The 26,871-nt window shown below is 43.3% G+C and overlaps 1 protein-coding gene and 1 long non-coding RNA gene across 4 annotated transcripts in view; both read left to right on the top strand.

Moving 5' to 3' along the window:
* Nucleotides 1–26,871, top strand: part of LOC143961091 (beta-1,3-galactosyltransferase 1-like) — a 169,329-nt gene that overhangs the window by 117,077 nt on the left and 25,381 nt on the right. The window lies entirely within an intron of this gene.
* LOC143963717 (uncharacterized) lies at nt 24,197–26,747 on the top strand. The gene is made up of 2 exons (XR_013271029.1): nt 24,197–26,439; nt 26,530–26,747. It is a non-coding gene; the product is annotated as an uncharacterized LOC143963717 (long non-coding RNA).

Below are 26,871 nucleotides of genomic sequence, written 5' to 3'. Positions count from 1 at the left end.
GGACCAGCTTTGAGACTTATTTTTTTTTGGGGGGTGTGAACCAATACAAGTTCCTAACTAGTTGGACCCTACTTGAGCATGCCTGAGTTTTTTTTTTCTTTCAAGGCTCTTTATTTTTCATTTTAGTGTTTTTTATGCCTTTATGCTTGCACTGTTCTATGGTTCTATCTTAGGGGTTCATGCAGGCTTGGACATTATATGGATGGGTACAAAAATCAGTTAGGCCCACAGTTCCTATTATTATGTTTAGAGGTAACTATTTGGCATTAATGCTCTCGGAGGAGGTAGCTCTATATTACTGGCTATTCTTAGTGTTATCGGCAGCATAGCTGGCCATAGACACATCCCCAAATAGCCCTCTCCCAGTCCCTTTGGGCTGAGTTGGGAGAGATGTATTTTTTTTCCCTTCCCTGCTGCTTCACCTCTGCACTCCTTCCCCTCTCCCCCGACCCTATTCTAACTTCTTTAAAGGGGAACCATGGCACTGTTTCCTCTTGGGGTACAACCGACCACTCCAGTAAGGTTAACCTCCCTTAATGCAAAGGGCCTTAATGTCCCAGAAAAAAGATTCAGATTATTGAGAGACTTGGATTCAGGCATTATACACTGGCCCTACTGTGGCCGTGTTGGTTAACGGGGCACGGTCAGAGTATTTCTCATTGTCTAATGGGACGAGACAGGGCTATCCCCTTTCTCCTTTAATGTTTGTGCTAACTTTAGAACTCTTTCTTTGCAAAGATCAGACCCTGTGATCACTGGACTTCAGGTCTTAAATATGGAGCATAAAATAGCCGCATATGCGGATGATCTCCTATTTTTTCTTACAAATCCAAAGGTTTCATTACCACGTCTACTTCAATGTTTAGCTCGGTATGAGGATCTTTCAAATTTTTCTATAAATGATGCTAAATGTGAAGCGATGAGTATCCTCTTTTCTAAGGAGTGTATTTCTAACCTAAATCCTCTCCGCCCTCCGACAGGGACAACTGACCCATGTGCCCTGTGTGGCTCACGTCCTTAACCTGGTGGTGCAGCAGTTCTTGGGCAGGTACCCGGGCTTACAGGATGTCTTAAAGCAGGCCAGGAAAGTCTGTGTGCATTTCCGCCTATCATATAATGCCAGTGCTCGGCTGGCTGAGCTCCAAAAGGAGTTGAACCTGCCCAGGAACCGCCTTATATGTGACATGTCCACCAGGTGGAACTCAACGTTGGCCATGCTGCAGCGGCTGCACATGCAGCAGAGGGCCATCAATGAGTACCTGTGTGACTACGGCAACAGGACAGGGTCAGGGGAGCTCTGTTTTTTTTACCACGCCAGTGGGGCATGATCAGGGATGCATGCACTGTCCTGTCACCATTTGAGGAGGCCACGAGAATGGTGAACAGTGACAGTGCATGCATCAGCGACCCTGTACCTCTTGTCCACCTGTTGGAGGATACGCTGCATGGAATAATGGACAGGGCACTTGAGGTAGAACAGAGGCAGGAAGAGGAGGACTTCCTTGCCTCTCACGGCCCCCTTTATCCAGACAGTGTTCCTGCTGTCCCGCCGATCACACAGAAGGAGAAGGAGGAGGATTGTGTCAGCATGGAGGTGGCAGCTGGCAATCAGCATCAGCAGCAGTCTTTTAGGGATGATTTACAGTCCCAAGAAACCCGTGGACTTTCGTCCTTAGTGACCCAGAGGACTCCGAACCGAATGCCTCAGCTAACCTATGCTGCATGGCCTCCCTGATCCTGCAAAGCCTGTAGAAGGATCCTCGTATTCTTCGTATCAAGGAGAGGGATCATTACTGGCTGGCAACTCTCCTTGATCCACGGTACAAGGGTAAGGTTGCAGACCTTATCTTGCTGTCGCAGAGGGAGCAGATGATGAGACATTTCTGGGAGGCCTTGCAGAAAGGTCTGTGCCATGCGTTCCCAGAGACTGGGAGGTTTCAAACTCCTGGTCCTGGACAACGTGTTGCTGAGGGTTCGGTTAGTCACAAAAGGAGCGGTGGAGAAGGTGGCCATCTGGCCAATGCGTTCAGACAATTTTTTAGTCCGCAGCACCAAGGTATGATCGTTTCCAGCATCCATTGCCAGCGTCTGATTTACATGGTGCAGGAATACCTAGGGGCAAGGTCATACTTGGACCCCCTCCCCATCGAAAATCCTCTGGCTTACTGGGTCTTGAGGATGGATCACTGGCCAGAGCTTGCGCAGTATGCAATTGAGCTACTGGCCTGTCCTGCATCCAGCGTCCTTTCGGAACGCACATTCAGTGCTGCTGGAGGCTTTGTAGCTGATCACAGGGTGCGCCTGTACACCGACTAGGTTGATTGACTGACCTTCATAATTATGAATCAGTCTTAGAACACCACCAGCTACCAAGCACTTGAAGCTGATGTAACGGAATTTTTTTTTTTTTAAATGTCACATCCCTTCAAGACTGCCTATGCTGATGCTGAGTGACTATCCTGTTATGTTGCCTGACTATCCTCTTCCTCCTCAATTATCCTGCTGATAGCTTGGAAGAACATTTTTGGTTTTGGGTGCCGCCACCAGTGCCTAAGGCCCAATTTTTCAGCCCCTGTTTAACAGGGGCATGTAATTAAAATTTTTGATGCAATGCTTTTCAGCAGGGCTCATTCCTGCACTCCAACTACAGTATCTGGGAGAGGTTGCAGTGTTGTGGCACCAGCACTAGTGCCTAAGGCCCAGTTTTTCAGCCCCTGTTTAACAGGGGCATGTAATTACAATTTTTGATACAATGCTTTGCAGCAGGGCTCATTTCAGCTCTCCAACTAGAGTTTCTGTGAGGTGTTGCAGTGTTGTGGAAACAGTGCATAAGGCCCAATTTTTCAGCCCCTGTTTAACAGGTGCATGTAATTACAATTCTTGATATAATATTTCACAGCAGGGCCCGTTCCTGCGCCCACCGAGAGTAACTGTGAGGACTTACAGTGTTGTGGCACCAGCACCACCACCACCACAACCACCAAAGGCACAATTTTTCTACCACTGTTCAACAATGGCATATAATTACAATTCTTGATATAATAGTTCACAGCAGGGTGCTCCAGCACCCACCAAGAGTCACTTTGAGGGCTTTACAGTGTTAACTTGTGGCAACACCAACACCTTAGATTCAAATTTCGCCAGAGCATATAGGGCAGGCCCCTACTTTCAAACATCAAACTTACAAACGTCTCCTACTTGCAAACCGAAGGAGACAACAGGAAGTGAGATGAAAAAAGATGGAAGGCCAAAAAAATTATACAGGGGTGATAACCCTTCCCTATGTTTTCCAAAAAGCTTAAAAATTGATTTTTTGACTGGAGCTACACTTTAAAAATGTACCACTTCAAAATTAAAAACAGATTCTACGTAACACAACAAACCTACACAGTCCCTGTCTTGTTTGCACCGCCTGTATACTGCTGTTCAGAGTATATAGAGCATGGGGGCCCCATGCCTTTCCTTTTTTTAATTTGGGTACGGGGTTCCCCTTAATATCCATACAAGACCCAAAGGGGCTGGTAATGGGCAGGGGGGCTACCCATGCCATTTTTCTCACTGATTTTCATCCATATTGCCGGAACCAGACATTACATTAAAACTGCAAGCAGTTTTAACCACTTGCCGACCGCCGCACGACGATGTACGTCCTATTTTTGAAGAGGGATATCTCGGTAATGGCAGCAGCTGCTGCCACAACCGAGATATTCATCTCTTCAGGCAGCGGTCGGCTGTACGATAACGGTGGTCTCCGCGGCAGATTTGCCGCGAGATCACCGCTATCGGCGGCGGGAGATGTCCCGCCGCCCTCCCGCACCTTCTGCCGCTTACCGGAGCCGTCGGTAGCGGCGGAGGCGATCGGGTCCTCTTCCTAGCTGGGCATAGAGACAAGTGAGGCTAAGATGGCCCCCACTCGTCTCTATACCATAGGAGGGCGGAAGCGACGTCAAAACGTCACTTCCGCCCATACCTCTTAAAGGTATATTTTTCTTAAATGTCATTTTTTCTCTTTTTTTGTTGCATTTTAGCCCAAATATGAGATCTGAGGACTTTTTGACCCCAGATCTCATATTTAAGAGGACCTGTCATGCTTTTTTCTATTACAAGGGATGTTTACATTCCTTGTAATAGGAATAAAAGTGATCCATTTTTTTTTTATTTTTTTTTTTAAACAGTGTAAAAATAAATAAAATCAATTAAAATAAATAAGAAAAAAAAAGTTTTTTAAAAACACCCCGTCACGACGAGCTTGATATACGTGAGTAGCGCCCGCATATGAAAACGGTGGTCAAACTACACATGTGAGGTATCGCCGCGATCGGTAGAGCGAGAGCAATAATTCTAGCCCTAGATCTCCTCTGTAATGCAAAAAATGCAACCTGTAGAATTTTTTAAATGTCAGTTATGGAGATTTTTGAGGCTAAAAGTTTGACGCCATTCCACGAGCGGGCGCAATTTTTAAGCGTGACATGTTGGGTATCAATTTACTCAGCGTACCATTATCTTTCACAATATAAACAAAAAATTGGGATAATTTTACTGTTGTCTTATTTTTTTATTCAAAAAAGTGAATTTTTTCCAAAAAAAGTGCGCTTGTAAGACTGCTGCGCAAATACGGTGTGAAAAAAAGTATTTCAATGACCGCCATTTTATTCTCTAGGGTGTTAGAAAAAAACAATATAAAATGTTTTGGGGTTCTAAGTAATTTTCTAGCAAAAAAAACTGTTTTAAACATGTAAACACCAAGTTTGAAAAAGAGGCCTGGTCCTTAAGTGGTTAAATTACTTTTTTTCCATTAAATGTCATTTTGTGCAGGGACTGTTCTAAACACGGGAAACATGTGCCACTTCACAGGCATACTATAGACAACCCTCTGGCACGATATTTAAAGGAATATTTAACTTTTTTTTTCACTTTAAGCGTCATTAAAATCAGTGCTCCCGAAAAAAATTCTGTTTTTAAAAAAAATGTTTGCATTGATCCATGTCCCTTGGGGCAGGAGCCGGGTCCCCAAACCCTTTTTAGGACAATAACTTGCATATTAGCCTTTAAAATTATCACTTTTGATTTCGAACGTTGAGTCCCATAGATTCTAATTGGGTTCTAAAGTTTGTACGAATTTTCGGTCCGTTCGAAGGTTCTGGTGCGAACCGTACTGGGGGGTGTTCGGCTCATCCCTAATGAAGAGTATGGACAAAAACAAAACCCCAGGAGGAGATGGAATCCCTGTGGAAGTTTATTTGAAATTTTGGCCAATCTTTAAAGTGGAAGTAAACCCATGGATTTAAACAGTTAGAAAAAAAGGCATGCCGGGAATGCTACCTGCACATTGGCTGTGCTCTCAGGCAAACCATCAAACCATCCAATGGCTGGTGTCATAACGAATCACATGTGCAGCACCATAGCAGTTGAAGATTAAACAGAGGCAACGATGGCAGCTTCATTGGCTGAAAAGGATAGTGGAGTTTACTTCCACTTTAAGTCCAATTTGTTAGAGGTGATGAAGTGCTGTATGGCAGAGAAGAGGCTGTCTGCTTCTATGAAGGAGGGGGTTATTGTATTACTTTATAAAAAAGGGGATGAGAAGTATGTAAAAAACTGGCGCCGAATTACACTACTTAATGTAGATTATATAGCTTTTGCTAAGATCTTAGCAGACAGGAGGAAGGAAGTGGTTGGTGGTGTTATTGGAAGTTGGCAGGTGTGTGCTATCCCAGGGAGGAGGATTGCTGGTAATTTGATGCCCCTTAGAGATTTGGCCTTCTATGCACAAAATAATAATTTGCCGTTAGCAGTTGCAGGAATTGATCTCGAGAAGGCCTATGACAGGGTATCCCACCAATTCATATTCTATGTGCTTAGAAAGTTGGGCTTTCCTGTGAGCTTTGTGGATATGGTGAAGTGCCTGTATAATGCGGTAAGTAGTAAGGTCCTGATTAATGGTTTTCTAGGCAAATCTTTTGAAGTAAGATCGGGAGTAAGACAGGGCTGCCCTCTGTCTCCTTTTTTATTTATTTGCATTATGGAACCTCTTTTGCAACACATACAACAAAATAAAGTTTTTGAAGGTTTTTTTTGTCCCAGGTGGAAAGGGGTAAAGTTGAAATCATTATGCTACATGGACGATGCAGTGGGACCTGGCAAAAGTGGAACTACAGCTACATTTGTTTGGAAGTATGGCCGGGATGTGGGTTAACTGGGCTAAAGGTGCTTTCTGTATGCTTAATGGACTACATGATTTTACAACAACCAGGATTAAGAGAGTTGATACCATTGACATATTGGGGATTAATTTTGAAAGGAACTTACAAAATCAAGTTAATGCAGAAAAATGTTTTGGGAAAATTATCCAAAAAGCTGGATCTATGGAAATTGCAGAGGTTGACATTGGTAGGAAAAACTTTAATTGTCAAAGCAGTTTGTCTCCCCCTGTTGCTTTATTTTGGGGTGATTTTTCCCTTTAAAAAAAGATGGGTGCAGAAATTTACCAGAATTATATTTCTTTTTTTTCTGGGGATCTAAAATGGAGAGAGTAGCGAAAACTACGGTGATGAAGGAGAAGAGGTTTGGAGGAGAGAACTTTCCAAACGTGGTGACCATTTTAGGGATGCACTCTTGGTTATTACATTATAAAGTTTTTATGGGTGGAGGAAGGGCAATGTGCTTTATGGGATATTTGATGGGATGGTTTGTGGTGGGGTGGGGGGTTCGGGATTTGACAAGACCAATGGCCTTGGTGCCTCCCCCCTACTATACCAAAATAAAGAAGTGGTATGGTGAGCATGGTCTGAAGGATTTAGCTGAGAGTGCAATGAACAAAGCCCTTTTGGTTAAATGGATGAGGAAGGAGGAGGTGGTTACGAACATTGCCGACTTAAAGGTAAAACAAACAGAAGTGTGCTGGAGGAGTTTAAGGACAGAAGGGGTGACAAATAAGCAAAAAGAAATTGTTTGGATGATGTCCTTTCATGGGTGTTTGTTAACAATGGTTTTTCTGAAAGCAAAAGATTTGGTGAGGAGTGAGAGGTGTGTAAGGGAAGGATGTGGTGGTATGAAAACTTGTTTTTTTATGTAACTTTGTGAAAAGTGTATGAGGTAGGTTGGTGGGTTTTGTGAAAAATGTTTTGGAAGTGAAAGATGTCACACCTGAGTTATGCCTATATGGTTTGGTTGGTGGTGGATGTGATGTGAGGAGGAGGGGGTTGATTTTATCTGCAATTGTGAATGAAGTGGTTTGGGAGGCAAGATGCTGTTACAGGAAATGTAGTTTTTTGGTGTCTGAAGATGAATGTAAAGACTGGGTGTTGAGCAAATTGTAATGTGTTTTGCTATATGTGTCACGTATCTGGTGTGACCAGAGCTGTGTGGACAGCAACAGAGGAACAAACGCAGATAAGGTGAAAATATATAATTTATTAAGATAAGTGAATAAGTACAACCGCCTCAAATATACTATAATGTGCAATCAAACAACCACCAACAGAAACCCACAAATAGTAAGGCCGCGTACACACGCGGGGACTGTTCGCTCAACTTTGTACGTCAAACAGTTTCAGCGAACAGTCCGCTCAAAATTAGCATGGACGGACTTGCCCACACACGACGAACGAACAGTTTGCTGAAACCGTGCGCGATGACGTGAACGGTACGTACGACGGGACGGAAAATACGACGTCCTATACACTGCATTACAACTTTCGGCGTGTAAATCCTTTCTGAGCATGCGCGGAACTTAGTTTGACGAACAAGCCTACACACGAGGGGACTGTTCGCTGAAACCAAGTTTCAGCGGACAGTTTTTCGGAATTTCCGAAAAACTTTGTTCAGCAGACTGTTCGCTGAAACTGTCCGCTTAAAGCCCACACACGGGCGGACTGTCCGCCGAAACACTGTTCAGCGGACAAAGTTGGGCGAACAGTCCCCGCGTGTGTACGCGGCCTAACAGACAAATATATACAAGTAAAGGGGAATACCAGAATCATAATCCGGGCCAGGCCAGGGTCGACAACGGGGGGGATCAGCAGGAAAAGGAGAGGATGGATGGGTCACAGGAGGGACGGATCAGGTAGTTTGCACAGTAGCAGTTTTGCACAGCAGCTAAATAATTGCATGCACAGCAGCAATTTGCATTAGGATTCACCATTAGTATTGATATAATTATTGATTTATTGCACTTTATTTTTGAAGTAGAATACATATCAAACAAGAAATTTCCATCTTTGTAGTAATATTTGGTATATAGTTCGCACTGATCACCTTTTCTATTTATTTTTGGATCAGGTACAAGGTTCAGGGTCCAGGGTTCAGGAAACAGACAGGAACAGGTTCAGGTTCAGAGCTTTACAGGTTTAGGGTCAAGGCGCAAGGAAGATACCAAGGCAAGGCATCAGTGTGTCTACCGGGTACTTATACACACCTCCTGCAATTACTCAGGTGACGCCTAATTGTAGGAGATGATGTTGGCCCCACACTGCCAGGAATCACCCGTTGGTGGCTCTGGGTCATTGAGCTGGGCAACAGGCAGGAGTACATCAAGATGGGCAGCAGACAGTGGCACGTCAGGCTGGGTAGCAGGCGGTGGCATGTTAGGCTGGGCAACAGGCAGTGGCATGTCGGGCTGGGCAACAGGCAGAGGCTCATCAGGCTGGGCAGCAAACAGGAACACATCAGGCTGGGCAGCAGACAGAGGCTCATCAGGCTGGGCAGCAGACAGAGGCTCATCAGGCTGGGCAGCAGACAGAGGGTCATCAGGCTGAGCAGCAAACAGGAACGCATCAGGCTGGGCAGCAGACAGAGGCTCATCAGGCTGGGCAGCAGACAGAGGATCATCAGGCTGGGCAGCAGGCTCCGGGTCTTCGGGCTGGGCAGCAGGCTCTGGGTCTTCGGGCTGGGCAACAGGCACCGGGTCATCAAGCTGGGCAGCAGGCACAGGTCATCAATCTGGGCTGCAGGCTGGGTGTCATCGGGCAGGACAGCAGGCTCTGGGTCATCGGCCTTGACAGCAGGCTCTGGGTCATCGGGCTGGGCAGCAGGCTCCGGGTCATCGGGCTGGGCAGCAGGCTCCGGGTCATCAGACTGGACAGCAGGCTCCGGGTCATCGGCTGGGCAGCAGGCTCCGGGTCATCAGGCTGGGCAGCAGGCTTCGGGTCGTCAGGCTGGGCAGCAGGCACCGGGAAGTCAGGCTGGACAGCAGGCACTGGAATGTCAGGCTGGGCAGCAGGCATTGGGACGTTAGGCTGGGAAGCAGGCACCGGGATGTCAGGCTGGGCAGCAGGCACTGGGACATCAGGCAGTAGTGGATTAGCTGGTGCGGAGGCAGGTTGGGTTACTGACAGGATCAAATGGGTAGGAAAGAACTTCCGTCTCTTTTTAGGTTTAGCTACTGGAGTCCTATAGGTAACTGCAGGACTGTAGGTAGGGAATGAAGCAGACTGGAGAGGAGGGTTGGAATAAGGCAGGGAAGAGGTAACAGTAGCTGGGGGAAGTTCTTGAGGGATTGCAGGCAGCCGAGAAGAGGCAGGTGGGTTAAAGGCAAGGTAGGTGCAGGGAGTAGAAACTGGGTGTTGATATTTGGTGGTAAGCAGGGTGTACTGAGCTGCCATGGGTGAAGGGGAAAAAGAGATTTGCGCTGGCAGGTGTCTGATAGCAGAAGTGGTTAGTTGTGGGTTGGCTGGGGCTGATTGTAGCATATCAGACCAGGCTAAGAGTATTGGTTGCACAAACTGTAATTTACATTCTGCCTGTCTGACCAGGGACTGAACAGACTCAATGCACTCTGTTATCATTTGTTTTGAGCAGGCAGAATAGTGTTCATAAAAGTATGTGGGAATCACCCTCCAAAAGCCATACCAGGAACACAACTTGATCAATGTTAAAAGGTGGAGAAAAGTCATCACAGCCTTTAGGAATACTGGGCAGGGCCAGCTCTGTACCTATGTGAATTAAAGGCTGCACATCACCAAACAGCAAACAACCCTGATCCACCAGAGAGTGAGCTAAACGTATGATTTCAAACAACTGGTCACTCGTCCACTCCTTAAGTGTCTGGCGGAGATATTCACTATTCTCAGACGCCAGCAGAGCATAGTAACTGATAACATCCAAATTAATTTCACCTGAAGTAAACAGAACCGAGATGGTTCATCTGTGCAGCCACTTCTACTTCTGGTCAGGAATGGCCAGAATTGGTCATCTTACTTTAAAAAAGTAATTAGTTAAGTTACAAATGACTTCTCCCAAAAAGTAATTGCGTTAGTAACTCAGTTACTACATTGGAAAAGTAATTAGTTACTCAGCAAAGTAACTGTGACTTTTTTTTTAATATTCTAAGGGGCGGGTCTAGTATTACTGTAAGCAAGGGGCGCGTTCCCCCCTGCATGTCTATTCCCCCTCTGTACCCCCCTGCACGTCTGTTCCCCCCCACACATATATCTGTTCCCCCTCTGTACCCCACTACACGTTTGTCATCCCCCCACAAAATATATCTGTTTCCCCTCTGTACATCTGTCCCCCCCCAAACTCACGGATCGGATCGTTCCTCGGATCAGAGTCACGGATCGGATAATTTTTTGGATCAGCAGATAATAATTGAATTTGCAAAAAACCTGTGAAAATTCTACCACCATATAGTCCCCACTGTAATATCCACAATCTCCCCACTGTAATATCCACGTCATCTCCCCCACTGTAATATTGGCTGAGCATGGCTGGGTATCGCCGAGTATGGCTGAGTATTACCGTTATTGCAGAGTATGGCAGAGTATGACTGGGTATTACTGAGTATTGCAGAGTATGGCTGGGTGTTACCAAGTATGGCAGAGTATAGTAGAGTATGGCTGGGTATGACAGAGTATGGCACAATATGGCTGGATATGGCAGAGTATTGGCTGGGTATGGCAGAGTATTGTCAGGGTATGGCAGAGTATTGTCAGGGTACTGCAGAGTATTGTCAGCGTACTGCAGAGTATTGTCAGGGTACTGCAGAGTATTGTCACGGTATTGCAGAGCATTGGCAGGGTACTGCAGCGTATTGCATGGTATTGCAGAGTATTGGCAGGGAATTGCAAAGTATTGGCAGGGTATGGAGGGATGGCTGTGACTACAATTGTCACAGAGCAGCACTGTGGGCACTACAGATCTAGCCCACTGCGCTGTTGCCATCTGATTTCTCCCCTCCACTGTACAGATCTGTACGCAGAGGGGAGAGAGGAACCGGCATCATCATGACGCCGGTTTGTTTACAAGTGATCGCTCCGTCATTTGACGGAGCAATCACATTGTAAACGGCCGACGGGTGCACCAAGATGGCCACCGCTCCGGAGCTAGGCCGAAGCCGCTACCTTTCCTAAGGTCGAGGCCGTGGAGCGTTCTGGAACGCAGCGCGTGACGATCCGTTTCACATTTCTTAAGATCTAAAAGTTTATGTTTTAGTTAAGATTATAAGTTCTTTATACTACCATATTTCTTGATTAGGATATTAATAAGAACATTGGGTTTTCAATGAATATATCTCTAAATCTGTATATAGCTATAGATAGATAGATAAATATATATAGATATATATTCATTGAAAACTCAGTACAGTATGTGTAGTATTTGATTTAGATGTTATATTATGTACAAGTTACACACATTGTTCTTGCCCACTCCTCAGGAATGCCAATGCATAGAGACTGAACAACCCCCACCATTGCAAGAGGTGAGAGGGGAAGCTAGCTCTCATTAGAAGAGTCTGTAGGACAATAAGGCTCAGAGGAACTTTAAACCAGCCCTTTGACAGATAAAGTGGGGGTCAGATTTTAGGAGTAAAAGCTAGGAACAGAAGCACAGTGGGGCAGACTTTCTTCAGACACACCACGAGGAAGCTTCACAAAGACACTCATCTGATTCAATCTTCATCTTAAGAATATAACTACATTATTGATGTTATTTTTACATTCTACATTTTGATATTGTTCTTGTAATATTTTGCTATTTTATTATTAAATGAATTTTTGAGTTTTTACGCAAACACTGAATGGACTTTCTAGGAACTTTTCTCATCAATACGAGTTATTGATTATCGATAATTATACAGTAAATAATTTTAACACTCCCAAGCCTGGCTGTGTGTGTCCAATGCCAGACACAGCGTCACTTAGCCCTGCCCTCACTTAGCTCCCTCCTCACAGGATTTGAGTGACAGCAGCACGAGCCAATGGCTCTCACTACTGCTTCTGTGCCCTGTGAATGCAGGAAAAGAGGCCAGCGGGGGGACAGCACTAGATCAAGAGTGATGACAGGTAAATGATTAGGTAAGGGGTTAGGCAATATCTCTTCTGCAATACAAAACGTACCTGCCTGTTCGCAATCCTCTGCTATGTGTACATTCCGGCACAGTGGATTTTCTGGCAGGCAAAAATATCAGGAATGGATGGAATATAATAATGGAAGTAAGCACATGCAATAACATAGAGTTGGCATAGAGGCCATAGAAGGTCTAGCCATGCAGTGTAAACACCCACTTAATTATTAATCAACATTGGCCCAGTTTGGAGCAAATGTTAACAATGTCAAGATCCTAGAATAGAAAACTTGGTGGAAGACCAAACTTTCTCACTTCCTCTGAACCCTTCCCAAAGCACAAAACTTTACATGCCCTATAATAACATATGAGCTGTAACGCCTGCAACTAGAACCACTTTGACACACAGTCTCTCATGCACTCATTGATCTAGTGGAACTCGTGGAACTCCCCACCACCTGACTACATCCCTTCCTACTTTACAGAGAATGAGACCTACAAATACAAACTGTTGGCAGAGAATAAGATTTTATATCACATATAAAAACTCCATCAGTACTAGGCACCAGGAGTCTGAATTTAAATTCCTCATCCACTTGAACAGAACCCCACAACTTCACTGTGTACCTCCTCTCACACTTACTGGAGATATAGTTAATCAAAGGGTCACATGATCCACATTTTCTGTAGTTTTCTTATAGTTTTCATATAGTATCCTTTAAAACGATTTGCACCAAATGTTAGCAGATCACACAAAAATGCAAACTTTGATACCCCTTAATCCCAGCCTCATTACACAAATGGATGTGAGCTTGTTGACTTAAAGTCCGACTGTGTGTATGCTCCATCGAACATTTGTTGTCGGACTTTCTGCCAACAAATGTTGGCTAGCAGGTTCTCAAATTTCCCACCAACAAAACTTTGTTGTCGGAATTTCCGATCGTGTATACACAAGTCCGACGCACAAGAGTTCACGCATGCTCGGAATAAAGCAGAAGGAGCCACACTGGCTATTGAACTTCCTTTTTCTGGGTTCGTAGTACGTCTTATACGTCATTACGTTCCCACGTTTGTAATTGTTGGCCAATCTATACTAAGGAAGACAGATAACAACTATCCTACGTCATATGATCAATGTTTACAGAAGCTGTATACCCAAATCATGTACGCACTCTCATGCCCCCTCAATCTCATGTTACCCCTAACTACATCTCTATGCACCTTATTGTATTACTTTATAACATCTGAATTAGAATGTGTATTCTATTGATGAATCTCACTAACATTGGACACCAATTTGTCCTCACTAGGAGATGTGCTATTAGCAATAGATAAAAATTGACCAGTTATACCGTAAAAGAGTATCTGTAAGTGCATCCGATGACGGTCTTAAAATGTTAATTCTTGTGACTTATTTCGAGAACAGTGGTGTCCAGGGGTCAGTGTATAAGACTGCCAACATCCAAAATAGACAATATACAGTATCTCACATTTTTGTAAATATTTTATTATATCTTTTCATGTGACACCTTGTAACACTAGCAAGTCACATGACACCGGAGAGAGAAAATGGCTAATTGGGCCCAATTTGGACATTTTCACTTAAGGGTGTACTCACTTTTGCCAGTGGCTGTGTGTTGAGTTATTTTGAGGGGGCAGCAAATTTACACTGTTGTACAAGCTGTACACTCGCTACTTTACATTGTAGCAAAGTGTAATTTCTTCAGTGTTGTCACATGAAAACATATAATAATATTAAAAGAAATTTACAAAAATGTGAGGGGTGTACTCACACTGAGCTACTATTTGTAGGATGCACAAAAGTGCAGCAGGATATAACCCCCTTGGACTTTATAGGCAGAAGTCAAGTAAGAACGTAGGCAACAACGCCACTTTTATGGGTACCAGTTTAAAATAGGATAAGAGCAAGGACTGGATTCACCCAGAGATAATATACATACATTCGATCCAGCGCTGTGCCCATCTGCAGCTCTTTCCACCCCTCACTTCCTGGTCTCACTGGCTGTGCTGAGGCAGCGGGAGCCATTGGCTTCCCGTGCTGTCAATCAAAGCCAGTGACAAGGGGGCGAAGCCTCTACCTCTGTCTATAGATGCAAACAAAGAGGCTCAGGAGCAAGCCCAAACGAGTGCCCCAAATAAAAGCTTTTCCTTAGGGGCAATTGGCAGAGAGGAGAAGCCAGAAGAACTGGGGACATGAGAAGAGGAAATTTGGGGCTGCTCTATGCAACGGAATTGCTCAGAGCTAGTAAGTATAAACCTGTTTGTTGTTTAACCACTTTCCGCGAAACAACGTACCTGTACGTCTTTTGAGGAAGTGGTTGTACCGGGGTGATGCCTGCAGCTACCATTTTTTTAGAGCTGGCAGTCGGCTCCGATGTAGTAACCCGGAAGCAATGTCACTTACAGTTTATTCGGCTGCAAGCGGCGCCGATAAAAAAAAAATCGGAAGTATTCAAAAATGCAGATTTTGGTGTTTTAAATACTTTTAAGTGACGTGGAGAGGTTTGGGGTCTTTCAGACCCCAGATCCTTCCATTAGGAGTACATTCATTGTCTATTACTGTCACAAGAGATGTTTACATTTCTTTTTTTTTATATATATATTTTTTATTAATTTTCAAAGATAGATATAAACATCTTAGACAGGTATACTTATAAGATTGTGATAAGAAGTAGCGATGTACACAGTTAACCCATCATAACATATATATAAACAGCATAATTAAACTATTAATGCAAAGAGACAGTTTACATCGTTGATGTGTATAATACTATATGCATAGTCAACCATATCTGTAAAAACTCTGTTAAGATGTGTTGATGTTACTCGAGTACGCATAAATTTTTTCCAGGGCTTTACCAGACGTAAAATTAATCATCACAACTGAAGTAAAGATACAAAAGACAAGGCTACAAGTCCAGAGTTTAGATGGACACATTAAGTTTTCTTGATAAATTTTTCCCATACGGACCACTGGGCTATTACTTTCTTTTGGTTTCCCTCCCTCCATGACATTGTTTTTTCGTATGCACAGGAGTCATTAACCAGTTGTATAACTTCTTTAATTAGTGGAGGTGATGTTGATTTCCAGTGACGAGCTATAACCAAACGGGCAGCGTGAAGGACATGCAAAACCAGGGTGCGGCAGTTGCTGGGATAGACATCTAGATCAACACTTAGGATAGCTTGTTCAGCTTTTAATCTATTGAGTATACCTGTCAGTCCAGCTATTAAATTTGAAATTACTGCCCAGAAGCTCCTCAAAGAGACACAAGACCATACCATATGTACTAAATTGCCAACTTGGCCGCAGCCTCTCCAACATAAGTTGCTCAGTGCTTTATTGTAGGTTGCTAATGTGTATGGCGTCTTGTACCACCTGAGAAGCATCTTATAGGCTACCTCCTTATAGTTAGCACATTTAGTATGGGCAGTATTCAGTCTAAGTGCCCGGTGCCACTGTTCTCGGGATATAGTTGCTTTTAGTTCTGATTCCCATTTTTGGAATTGTTTAGGGATGTCTAATTGCGTTTTGCTATTTAATAAATTATAGATACATGAAATACCTTTTTTCCTAGTAGAACCCACTTTCCACAATTTGTGGATTTCTTCTGGGATGTCAATTGTATGTGCAGATGCCGCTTTCAAGATATACGAAACTCTCGCATATGTTAGAAAATCTGTGTGCGGTAGGGAGTATGTAGATTGTAAATTAACAAATGATTTCAACCTCTGTTTATCATACAAGTCTGCTATAACCCGAATGCCTGCTCTTTCCCAATTGTGGATCGACAGGTTTGGCGCAACCAAGAGGAGAGTGTTTATAGGGATTTGTGTTGTTACTTGTTTAACGTGAGGATTTTTAACTTGTCTAAAATAGTTCCAGGCTTGGAGTGTTGCAGTAATCGTGGGGTGAGTACCCCATCATTTCTGATTAGTAAGTGCTGTAGTCAATAGTAAGTTTTTCATATCCCCCTTTTGTATATATGCTTGTTCTGCTTTGCTCCAATGTATTGGATTGGATGTATCATACCATGCTGCCGTTTGGGCCAGAATCGCTGCTATGTGGTAGTCTTTTATGAGTGGGACTCCCATGCCTCCCACTTCTTTTTGTTTCGTGATAATAGACTGATGGCACCTAGCCCTTTTCCCTTCCCATAGGAACTTGGACAGAATGTTTTGCATCTTAGAGTAGAAGGAAGCTGGTAAATGGATAGGAAGTGCTCTAAAGTAGTATAATAACTTGGGAAGCAAGACCATTTTATATGCCGCTAATCTTCTGGACCAGGACAGGTAATATCGTTTTAATCTGGACATTTCCTGTGCGAATTCAGTAATTAGTGGTTCGAAATTAGCCTGATATAATTGGGAGAGTTGACCAGTGAGTGAGATGCCAAGATAATGAAGCGATTTGCTTGCCCATGTATATGGTAGGGTGTTTCTTAAAACATATTCTGTTTCAGTAGGCAGCGCTATCCCCAAGATGTTGGATTTGGAGGCGTTTACCTTATAGTAAGGTATTGCATTGAACTGAGCTAGTAATTCTTGTACGGCTTTAAGCGAATGGGTCGGGTCTGACAGTGATATTATAATATCATCAGCAAATAAAGTTACTGTATGTTCCTCTTTACTTATATGTATTCCCGTTATTTGAGGGTGTTGCCTTATTTTTTCTGCTAATGGTTCCATCACTAATGTGAATATCAGGGGTGACAATGGACACCCCTGCCGTGTGCCGTTAGTTATAGGAAAGGGATCGGAGAAGATGCCTTCTGTAAATATCATAGCTGAGGGGGTAGAATATAAAGCGCCTATTGCTGACTGTATCTGACCACTAAACCCAAATTTATCTAGTACACTAGTCATATAGCCCCAATGTAGCCTGTCAAAGGCTTTTTCAGCGTCCAATGACAGGAGAACTGACGGTTGGTTTGACTCAGTCGCACAATGTATGATGTTAAGTATACGTCTGGTGGCGTCCGTGGTTTGCCTACCTTCCACGAATCCCACCTGGTCATGGTGTATTAGGCGTGGTAGAATTTTCGCCAGTCTATTTGCTAAAATTTTTGCGTACAGCTTAACATCCGTATTTAAAAGTGATATAGGCCTGAAATTTTGGGCCCTGTCTGGTTCTTTCCCTGGTTTGGGTAATGTGATAATTGTGGCTTGTAACATTTCGTCAGGAAAGGAGGACAAGGAGGTAGCGCTTTGGAAGATTCTCTGTAGGTATGGAACTAATATGTCTTTGTAGGTTTTGTAGTATTCTGAGGAATAGCCATCTGGACCTGGTGTTTTATTATTGGCAAGTGAGGCAATAGTGTCCTTAATTTTTAATTCAGTGAAAGGAGAATTTAGCTTTTCTAATTCTATTGGTTGAAGCGAGGGGTGGGATATATCTTCTAGGAAAGAATTTATTAAATTTGGCGTAGGTTGGGGAGTGTCAGAGTCTCTCTGTATATTATATAAGTTTTCGTAGTAACATCTAAATGTGTCTGCAATTTCTTTGGGATTAATGTGTTTTGAGCCGCTTTTGTGGTGGATTAGAAAGGGAATTTTTTGTCTAATAATTTTGTCTTTAATTTGGTTTGCTAGTAATTTGCCTGCTTTATTTCCGTGCATATAAAAGTTAGATTTAAGCCTATGCACATTTCGAACATGTTGTGCTACTAAAAGATTTCTAAGGTCATCCCTTGCTGTGGCTAGCTTCGAGCTAACATTCAAAGACGGTGTCGATTTATTCAGGGATTCTAACCGGTTAATGTCATGCAGGATGTCCTCCAATCGCTGCCTCCTTTTCCTTCGAATGGCTGCACTATGTTTCAACATGATCCCTCCCATATACGCTTTGTGAGATAACCATAAAGTAAAAGGGTCAATATTAGGTGTATCATTAAAGTCAAAAAATGATTTTAATGAATTCCCTATGTCCGATGCAAGCAGCGGGTCTGCAAACAGCAGGGTGTCATTACGCCATCTGTTAGCTTTAGTCGTGATACCTTGAGTGCCCACTGTTACAGAAACCGGTGCGTGATCGGACCAGGAGATAATACCTATGGTAGAGTCGGAAATCTTTTGTAAGAGAAACTTATCTACTAAGAACACATCAATCCTGGAGTACGATAAATGTACTTTTGAGAAAAAGGTGAAGTCCTTTTCATTGGAGTGATGACTCCTCCAAACATCATATAAATCATGTTTACGAGTAAAATCTGACAGGGATAACCGGAACGTTTTCCTGTGACCAGAACTGGAAGCATCCAGACATGGGTCAGAGACAACGTTCAGGTCACCGCATATGATAACATGACCGAACCGGTTTTGTTGTATTTTTTTCCATAACTTATTCAGAAAGGTAATCTGATTAGTATTAGGAGCGTATGCATTGACGATGGTATAGGCCACCCCACCTATCTCACATGCCAGAATAATATATCTGCCCTCTGCATCACTGCAGTGGGTTTTGTATTTGAATGCAATGGATTGTTTAATTAAGATGGCGACACCTCTTTTTTTTGTTCGTGCACAGGCATAATAGCAATGGGGATAGTGGTTGTGAGATAAGTGTGGGTGACCTTGTGCCTTAAAATGCGTTTCCTGTAAACATAATATATCACATTTCTGGGATTGAGCTTCTTTCCATAACATATGCCTTTTTTGAGGGGTATTTAAACCGTTGACATTTAGAGAAGTAATTTTAAAAGCCATAGTCAATTACTACGTAGTGGTAGATCCACAGGGAAGCAAAAAGCAAAAAATTGGTTATATATAAGGATGTTGCAGTGGGGTGTACCCAGCGGTCCGTAAAATTACCAAGTGGTAGAAAACAATCTCAAGGATTAATTATGTAGCCTCGTCGTAAACGAACAGAGTTAATAGCTTATAGGATTCAACCGGAGTAGCTGCCCAAGTGGACACCAAAATTGCAAGAAAAAGGGAGAAACAAAAAGAGAGGAAAAAATTGGAAAAAGGGAAAAATAAATAAATAAATAAAAAACAAACAAACAAACGTGCTTTCCGCACTTGATATAAAAAGAGGCAATTTCTTACGAAATCTGAGCAGGCAAATACCTGCTAATTTTAGGGGAAAGATTAACTAGTTCAATCCGCCGGTGTAACTCTCCGGAGTGTATGGGTCGAGGTAAGGGCACCAACCTTTGAAATTATCAGGTAGAGTGGTCTAGATTGCGTTTGCCATCTTTACCTGCCAGATGGAGGTTGTCATCTTGTCGTGGGAAGATGTTCCATTTGTCTAGAAGTTGGATGCCGTCTTCTAGAGTGGAGATCACATATTCTCGGTCGCCTCTAGTCATGATTAGCTTGGCTGGATAGTTCCACCGATAGGGAATTTTGTGATTCCGTAATGGCTTGGTGATGGTTACCAAGTTGCGTCTTCTTTGCATTGTATGAGCTGATAGATCTGCAAAGAAAGATAGCCCTTGCATGCTTTCCGGCAGCTGGGACACATTCCTGGTTATGGACATGAATTTTTCTTTGACATGGTAATAATGTATTCGTGCAATGGTGTCTCTGGGAAGTTGTTCAGGGATATGTCTAGGCTTCGGCAGCCTATGAATCCTGTCAATAATTAGTTCTTCCAATGGGAGGTCAGGGAGTGCATCTCTCATAACCGTAGCCAAATACGCCATTAATTCTTGAGAGCGGACTGTTTCAGGGATCCCCCTTATCTTAATGTTATTTCTCCTAGAGTGGTCTTCAAGGTCCGCAACTTTTGACTTAAGCCATTGGATGTCATCGTCATGATCGTTCTGCGCATCCACCATAGCATTAAATGTCGTAGTAAATTCGCCCATCTTGTTTTCAATATGGGTCACCCTGTTGCCCACAGCCTTGACCTCGGTCTTGCACTGTTTAACCAATTGCAGCATGTCAGTGTGTATAGCGCTGCGTAAAGTCATTAGCATCTCTTTCATGGTGGAGTCTATTACTGGGGCATTGTTGGTGGGGAAAGCCGCAATGGTGTCTTGAAATTCCAAAGTGTCGTCTATCATTACTCCCCTTTCTGTTGTCTCGGAGCCTGAAGGTGAGAGATCTGTCATTTTCTGTTTAGTTTTCGCCGGACTATTGTAGGCAGATGAGGCGCGGGAGTCAGGTGAGCGAATTCTCCGCTCTTCTGTCGAATCACTGTCCCCTCTCCATCCCCTTCCCACATGCGGTGAGGGCGAATGTGGTGTGCCTGTACTATGGCCGGCGCCATCTTTACAGTCTGAGCGGCCGGAGCGGGCGAAGAAATCTGTCATCTTACCCGGTCCTTTGCGTTCTTTCCGCTTCCTCGGCATGTTCTCCGGGGTTAGCCCACCTTCGGCTCTCTATCGCGATGGTAAACAGGTGCCTCTCGTCGCTGAGAATTGGTCCGGAGAGTATTGTCGGCAGGAGCTGTGTTACTACGCAGCTATTCTCTCCGCCGGCCGGCTCCGCCCCCAGATGTTTACATTTCTTGTGACAGCAATGAAAGTGATCAGATTTTTCATTTTTAAAAGGGACGGTGTAAAAAAAAAGTGCCCCCCTGCATGCTCACTCATCAAAGAAAACGCATACATAAGTCGTGCCCGCAAATGTAAACAGTGTTCAAATCATGTGAGGTATCGCCACGATCATCAGAGTGAAAGCAAAAATTCTAGCAAAAGACCTCCTCTGTAACTCTAAACTGGCAACCGTTAAAAAAATTTAAAGCGTCGCCTATGGAGATTTTTGAGTACCGGAGTACCGTAGTTTGTTGCCATTCCACGAGTGTGTGCAATTTAAAACCCTAACATTCGAGGTATCTATTTACTCGGCATAAAATTATCTTTCACACTATACAAAAAATGGGGCTAACTTTACTGAATTTAAAAAAAACTATAAACTAAATTGTGTTTGAAGGACCGCTGCGCAAATACCATGTGACATAGTCCATACTTAAAAATATATGTATAATGTTTGGGGGTTCTAAGTAATTTTCTAGCAAACAATACTGATTTTAACTTGTAAACAGCAAATGTCAGAAATAGGCTTGGTCCAGAAGTAATTAAAGTGATTGTAAATGCTTTGTTTGTTTTTTTAAGTGAATATATTGTGTGTACTGCGTCACATTTTGTGTATTTTATTTTACAAAAATAAAGAATTTACATTATACAAAATTGCCCTAGTAAACAAGTGTTTACCTGTGTACCCTCACAGTACCTGCTTCAAAGCGTCTGCCTTTCTTGCTTACATGTATAGTACATGTTACATATATTTATTTTCATACACTCTATATTTCTTAGGTTTTCTGAATCTGGCAATAAATATAACTTATTTTATATTGGTAAACAAAACACTTTATACAGTGGCCTTCCTTCTGCTATTATGTCCTTTTATTGAATGCTCACAAACACATCTCTTACATACTGAACATACAGTTGGAAACACCTTTCAGGGCATTTTTTAATTTTTTTTGTACACGCTGTTACAAATGTTACTACACTTAGTTATATACTTGATGCTTTTAAATGTACATCTTGATAAAGGTTTCATGGACTCTGATCTGCTCCTCCCTAAGAGACCTGTATGCTTTGAAATACACAGAAGTCGATAAATAGTTTCATCGTCATATCTTTGACATTCTCTACCCCAAGGTCATGAAAATTACATTGATAGGGCAGTAGTACATAAAGACAGCATTCACTTAAAGGTAAGAATATCTGTTCTGCTTTTCTACACTCCAACGTACAGATTTTACTTTAGTACATCTATCTTCTTTCTTTTTTTGTCTGTCTCTACCTCATCCAGTTATATATTCTTGCTGTTGTCAATCTGTGTGTGTGTATGTGTTTTATTTATTTTTGTTTATTTTGCTTAGAAAGTATTTCTTCCTCTAGCAAAAGCATTGTATTTATTGGTAGTACAGTGTACATATTTAGTTATTAGCGAAGTATACATACACATCAACCATACTTTTTTATTATTTGATTCCTTTTGGTCTGGTAAATATATCATTGAAAGTATTGTTTTTTTATCGTTCGATTAAATGCAAAAATACTTGTTGACCCTGCAAAAATCCAGTGTGCTCATAACTTCCTCTGTGCTCTCCAGTGTTCTCACAAATTAGGTTATTGGCTCTACCAGGGGAGGGCTGGCAGCCTTAGGCCTGGGGGGCAAGTACAGTCAAGTGGCCCATTGAACCACCGAATCAACTCACCATCCATGCCCACCTGGTTTTTATAACGGATGATTATAACGGGGGAGGGTGTTAAAGTGGTTGTAAACCCTTACAAACCACTTTGACCTACAGGTAAGCCTAGATTAAGGCTTACCTGTAGGTCCAAGAAATATCTCCTAAACCTACACAGTTTAGGAGATATTTACCTGAAGACAGCCACCGCTGTCTACGGTGCGCAGGCACACTGGGCAAGCTGCAAATCGCGGCGATATGCCGCGAGTGTTGGCTCGCACGGGAGTGACGTCATCACTGCTCCGGCGAATCACAGCGCCGGAGCAGCGAGACCCACGGAGAACCACCAAGAAGATGGACGCTTGGAACTACAGGGGACAGCGGTGACTTCGCTGGCTCCTGTGTCAGGTAAGTGACACATAATGGACTATTATGCGATGCACAGTAGCCCATTATGCTTTACCTTTGCAGGGAATCAAAGAGGAAGTAAACCCATCAGGGTTTACTTCCTCTTTAAGTCCGCTGGTGGGGGGGTGTTAAGTCCGCTGGTGGGGGGTGTTAAGTCCACTGGTGGGGGTGTTAAGTCCACTGGTGGGGGGGTAAGTCCGCTGGTGGGGGGGTGTTAAGTCCGCTGGTTGGGGGGTGTTAAGTCCGCTGGTGGGGGGGTATTAAGTCCCCTGGTGCCTTAAAACAGTCCATACCATATGGGCAGTACCTGCGTCTTCGCAGGAATTGCTCTAATGATAGCCTCTTCAGAGAAGAAGCTTATAAACTTCAGATTCGATTCTTAGCACGCGGGTACAGCCGCTCGTGTTTATGTAGGGCGTTTAATAAGGTGGTAACCCTACCTCGCAAGGATCTTTTGTTTTCCAAAAAGATACGTGATGACCCTATGGGCAATCTACCTAGGATCACGATGCGCTTTACCAAACAACACAACATTATTTACAATATTATTCAAAAATATTGGCCCATCCTAACTGATGATCCCAAAATTGGACGTCTTGTCGCTACACGTCCCTCTATTTCTTTCAAGAGGGCCATATCACTGCACGACAGATTAGTGCAAAGTGAGTACATGAGTGCGGCAAAGAGATCCAAACACTGTTCAGTTTTTGGCTCTTTTCCTTGCAATCATTGCTCATGCTGTAAGTACATTAGACGGGATAAGACCTTTTGCCTACCAAATGGTGGCATCTTTCGACCCATTCATTTTGTAAACTGCCAAACACGTGGAATAGTATACCTTATGGAATGCGAATGTGGGGCATACTATGTGGGCAAAACCAAGCAGGAATTCCACAGTCGCGTATCCAAACACGTGTACAGTATGGAAATCGGCAATTATTATTTGCCAGTTGGTCGACATGTTGTAACAGTACATAATTACAGGATGCCGAAATTTACATTTGTGGCCTTAGATCGCATACACATACCGGCCCGGGGTGGGGATTGGAATAAGATCTTATTGCAACGGGAACAGAGGTGGATACACAACTTGGATGCCACCTCTGCCCCGGGCTTAAACGAATCGATCTCTTTTGCTCCCTTCCTTAAAGGATTTTCCTCTGGAAGGACACAATAAAGCTTCCCTTGCCTTGCAGTGGGGGCCTCTCCTCTCCCCTACCCGGGCCTCTCTCTCCTTTTTCCCTTCATTATTACATCTCAGGCTCTTTTTCCGTATCCGCCAATAGATTATTTTGGATTTTTTGTATATGCAATGTATCCTTATATCAGTGATTACCCAGAAAAACCATGTGTCTAACTGTCATGTGTTTTAATTGATGTACATTTTATTATAGTTTGCATATTTGCTCTGCTCAGGCTCTTGATAGAGACTTATATTTACATGATAATAGACGCCATTAAATTTTGTAGAGTATTATATAATTATACAACTTGATTGGTGAATTCTACTTGGCTTTTTGTGATGATATGCCCCGACCTGCCATCTACCTCTCCTTTTCCCCCACCTTTGGATCTTCTTCCCCTCCACGAGCACAACCTCCTTTTTATTATAATAATTATTATTTTTTTTTTTCTTCCATTCTCTTCACCCCTACACTTCCCATCCCTTGACCAGTCCCGAAGATCCCAGGTGGGTGCTCAGGGGGTACCTGGCTAGTCTCGGCTTTTTGACATCGCTTAATCCTTATTTTATAATATAACAATTTTTTTTCCTCCCGTTGAGAATATGTCTCTCTTCCCTCAAAATCTCTAATGGTCCTTTGCCAATTTACAGAGGTGAGGAGGGGATAATAGGTCTGCCCCCTGTTCTGACTCCCCGGCAAGGGTAGGAGTGGTTTCTGCCTGTAATTTACAGACAGGCCTCTCCATTGGTTCCCCCTCCCCCCTTGTTGAGGGATGGTGGACACATATTCCCTTGCCGGCGGCATCCTTGGACACTTCCGGGCGCACACCTCAGGCACGTCCGCTCGTCTGGGCGAACGTGCGTGACATATAACTTCGCGCGCGTCCGTTCGATCGAGCGAACGTGCGCGACGTTGTGACGCCACGTTTTTGCGACGGAAGTGACGAAATTTCGGGGCCGGTTTCCGGCCTTCCAGGACGCCGGGGCGGCCACACGAGGCTGATCCTATTCAGGCAGCCAACACGTTTGGATACACCGACTGATTGGTGGGCGTTTGCACCTGCAGCCAATCTCCAGGCTTTATATACGAACCTTCCTTCATAGGAGGTGTATATTCATCCAGGAGGAAAGAAACCTGTATCTGTTGTTAAGTGAGCATTTATTTCCCCTTTGTATTTGACCTATATTCGGTGATACACTGCACCAAAACAAGCCTTTTTACTGGCTGTTTAATATGAGGACTGATCTAAACTAACTTACAGATCGGACTTCAGGAAATACGTTGTAGGGACTGCGCCAGTTACCACTTGTGGACTAACGCCTAAGTCGCCGTCCCTCATCTTTACCTTCTGGAACAGTCTCCCATTAGGTCTTACAATTCAGGTAATAATCTCACCACTTGCCTGGCTATTCCAATGACGCTAATACACCTGTTTGGTATTTTCTCACACACCACACAGACACACTTTTCCTGTATGTATATATCATCATGCACTTGACACTTTTATTGATTATGTCCCCTACCACTGTCACCCAGTTTAGCGCATTTTGTTTTTGCACACCTTCACATGTGGTGTTTTCTTGTTTGTTTGATGTATGACCCGCATATATCATTATTTATTCATTTTTTCACTTTTTCACCATTCCCTTGCGCACTTTTTCTTTCTCTGCTTAAGTGTATACTTACACCGTCTTCACTAGCCCATTTCCCATCACCCTTTCATTTCCCCTTCTTCCCTTTTTTCTTTTTTCCCATCCCCCTTCTCTTGCGTGTCATGACTCACACACCAACACACACTTACACACCTACTCATTCCAGGCCATTTCTTCCTTCGTTCCCCTCTTTCTTAGGCTCCTTGGACTCCCAGGCATGGTCCCCCTTCCCCCCCTTTTTTATTTTCTTTCTTTCTTTGTCCGGGTTTTAGAAAGCATGCTATATGGACATTTGGACAATTGGGGGTGCAAGTGTGTATATATATATACATGTGTACAACCTTTGGCATACATAATGGGGATATGATACCATTATCCCCATATCATGTATGCACTCCATGTTTCCAATATTAAATAATCCTCGCTTTCAATTACTTAATTAATTTTTTGCCATTGTTGGGATCTCGCTGCAGGTGTGACCCGCCATATCTTCGGTGTACCCTTACTTGCACCTACCCCCCCGGAGTTTCCTCTTCTGGGGGGCAAGGCAATAGTGTGACCTCCTGCGAGTCACGCCAGTGGGTTTGTGACGCTACCTCCTCTTCCATCTGGCATCTTGGCAATACATACGGACCAGGTACCACTCAAGATGCGTAAAGGAAATTGAGACATTGCCCTATGGGAGAACCTTTTTTCTGAAGCACTATAATCCACCTTACCTACCTGGAAGTACACTACTGGGTAAACCATTTTTAAATTAATATTGGGTATCCTTAATATGTATAATACCGGATTTATTTATTCAGTGTAATCTTGTTTTTCTTTTAACAGACCACCATCTCTGAAGAAGACCCCCTTTGGGGTCGAAACGCGTTAGCTTTATGCTCTCACTGTTATCTACTCATACAGTGTAACATAGTTGTGTCTGTTATTTTACTTCCATGTGACATTATATGTACTTTATATACATGATTTTGTCTGTTATCCAAGTGTTCAGGTGAAGCTCATGTTTGTTTTTACCAATTATTATTAAAATACCTTTTATACTACTTCTATTGGCTTCTATTACTGTCTCTTGCTGCCTAAAAACCCCGTTTGTGGGGGAACTAGTTCTATTTGTATCTACTTGGGGTGAGCAGCACCCTCCTAGCTTTTTATAGCACTGTGTTCTTA

Source organism: Lithobates pipiens, unplaced genomic scaffold (assembly GCF_037356315.1).
Source record: "Lithobates pipiens isolate NorthernLeopardFrog02 unplaced genomic scaffold, aLitPip1_a1.2 Scaffold_8, whole genome shotgun sequence".
In the NCBI taxonomy this organism is placed as follows: domain Eukaryota; kingdom Metazoa; phylum Chordata; class Amphibia; order Anura; family Ranidae; genus Lithobates; species Lithobates pipiens.
Note: the sequence above shows the minus strand (reverse complement) of the source record. Positions and strands in the feature narration are given on the sequence as shown.